The sequence below is a fragment of the Mandrillus leucophaeus genome, unplaced genomic scaffold, assembly GCF_000951045.1.
Source record: "Mandrillus leucophaeus isolate KB7577 unplaced genomic scaffold, Mleu.le_1.0 Scaffold77, whole genome shotgun sequence".
Classification (NCBI taxonomy): domain Eukaryota; kingdom Metazoa; phylum Chordata; class Mammalia; order Primates; family Cercopithecidae; genus Mandrillus; species Mandrillus leucophaeus.
Window position 1 is genome coordinate 3,091,267 of NW_012108363.1, and position 2,667 is coordinate 3,093,933.

The window sequence follows — 2,667 nt, forward strand, 5'->3', positions numbered from 1 at the left end:
CGTCCCACCAGGAAATTAGTGCGCATGTGCCGATCGTCCGGAAGTTACCGCAGTGGCCGCCGGAATGAGGCGAGAAGCCGGAAGTAAACATTACGAGATTGGCTTGGCTTGTCTCGGATGGACTTGGCACCAGCTGCGGCGGGACTGGGTAAGAAAATATTTTTAGAACTTTCGGGCGAAGGGAAATTGGGGAACCTGAGAAAATGGGTCGAAGGCTCCTAATTATTGGATGTGTCCTCACGGGGATAATGAGACCTCAGTTGTTGAGGAGGGAGCGAGGACGGCGGACCGAAAAGGAAGCCACTGTCCTGAGCCCCATTGATGGCACTCGTGCCCAGCCAGACCAGGCCTGCGTCTTCAGGGAAACAGTCGGGATAACTATGAGAGTGTCACCTTTGTGACGGTGGCCTTGAAGACCCTGAGCGATCCCCGGACTGCGAGCGGGGAAAGCTGCTTCCAGTACCCAATTTGATAGACTGTATTTCCTCGCCAGGAAAATTTACTTAAGCTTCAGTTTTTCCTGTTAAGTCGAGATGATCTGACTTCAGTGGGGTGTCATGCGGATATAAATGAAAACATCTATATAAGTAAATCTCTAAACACTGTCTTACGGTAAGCCCTCAGTAAGTGGGAGCTATTACTGTTCTTAGTTGAAGAAAATAGGCCCCTTCACAGCGACGGAAACGAGTGAGTACAACTTGGTAACTATATTACTTCATTCAGTTTTAGTTTTTAATATTTCAGGCCCAGAAGCCAATGTTCTATGGACAGAGTATAACATACTGTTTTTAGAGAACTGACTCTGGAGTCAGACTTGTGTTTGAAGTCCTTGTTTCTTACTACAATATGTTCTTGGCTGAGGATCTTACCTCTCAGAACCTGTTTCTTCCCTGTAAAATGGGGTTCATCAGACCTATCTACTGGGCTTATTGTGAAGATCAGATGAGGTGATGCACGGTAGGCTCAAGAAATGGTAGCTGTTTTAATGAAGATTATTAAATTTACCTTTGTTCTGCTTCTCTTCGCAGTATATTCAGGCCATCAGTTTATATGTTACACAAATACATGGGGAGGTTTTCTATAGGTCAGACACAGGAGAAGAGAACACCTTTGAGAAGCATCGTAGACCCCCAGGCATTGAGCACTTTCCACTGGGAGGGGGTTTGTGTAAAGGCCCAGTGTCTACAGGGAGCACGGTGTGTTAGAGGAACCACAAGAAGATCTATGTAGTTAGTAGAGAAGGATGCGGGGTAGTTGTAATGATGAGGCTGGAAGGTAAGCAGATGCCAGACCATGGTGGACCATGTCGGTGTGTTAAAAAGATGTCAGTTTTTAGAGTACGAATGATAAAATCCTTTGGAGCGTCACTTTTTTTTGAGACGTAGTCTAGCTCTGTCGCCCAGGCTGGAGTGCAGTGATGTGACACCAGCTTACTGCAACCTCCACCTCCTAGGTTCAGATGATTCTCCTGTCTCAGCCTCCCTAGTAGCTAGGATTACAGGTGCACACCACCACGCCCGGCTGATTTTTGTATTTTTAGTAGAGACGAGGTTTCGCCAGGTTGGCCAGGCTGGTCTCAAACTCCTTACCTCAGGTGATCCACCCGCCTCAGCCTCCCAAAGCGCTGGGATTACAGGTGTGAACCATCGCGCCCAGCTGTCACTATTTGTTATGCTAGTTATTAGCGACTTGTGGTTATTGAAACTGGAAATGTGACTAGTTTAAATAAGTATAAAACCCATATCAACTTTTAAAGACAGAGTTGTTTTTTCTAATTCAAATTTGCAATTATAATATGTTGGATACAACACAAATCTTGTAAAAGTAATTTTACCTGTTGATTTTTACTTTTTTAATGTGACTACCGGAAAACATAAAATTACATATGGGACTAGCATTGTATTTCTCTTAGATGGTGCTGTATTGAATTTTTGGATGGTACTGCATTGGAGGATTTTAAGCTTGGGCAGTAGGACATTGTATTAGTCCGCTTTCACATTGCCAATGAAGACATACCCCAGACCGGGCAATTTACAAAAGAAAGAAGGTTGTCAGACTTACAGTTCCACGTGGCTGGGGAGGCCTCACAAGGATGGTGAAAGGCACCTCTCACATGGTGGCGACAATAGAGAATGAGAGCCAAGCAAGACGGGTTTCCCTTTATCAAACCATGAGATCTCGTGAAACTTATTCACTACCAGAATATTATGGGAGAAACTGCCGCCTTGATTCAGTTATCTCTCACCGGGTCCCTCCCACAACACTTGGGAATTACAGGAGTACAATTAAGATGAGATTTGGCTGGGGACACAGAGCCAAACCATCTCAGACATGATATGATCAGATTTGTGTTTTGAAAAATTAACACTGCAATGTGGAGAATTGATTGGAGGGAATCAGAGGAGACCAGTAAATAGGAAAAAGTAATAACTTACACTAGGGTTGTAGCAGTAAGAATGGAAAGAAGTAGATGCATTTGAATGATATTCAAAAGGTGAAAATAACGGGTCTTAGTAATGACATAGATGTAGGGATAAGCTGAAGCACTTAATGTAAAGGGACGGATGGTGTTGTCTTTCACCAGGCGTGGTGGCTCACGCCTGTTATCCCAGCACTTTGGAAGGACAAGGCGGGTGGATCACGAGGTCAGGAGATCAAGACTATCCT

At 44.6% G+C, this 2,667-nt stretch overlaps 1 protein-coding gene across 1 annotated transcript in view; it reads left to right on the forward strand.

Moving 5' to 3' along the window:
* The first annotated feature begins 3 nt into the window (after positions 1–3).
* The window catches only part of SLU7 (SLU7 splicing factor homolog (S. cerevisiae)), a 15,828-nt gene continuing 13,164 nt past the window's right edge, over positions 4–2,667 (forward strand). The window contains exon 1 of the mRNA XM_011966671.1: positions 4–148. The gene's annotated coding sequence lies outside the window, so the exon portion shown is untranslated. The remainder of the gene's footprint in view (positions 149–2,667) is intronic.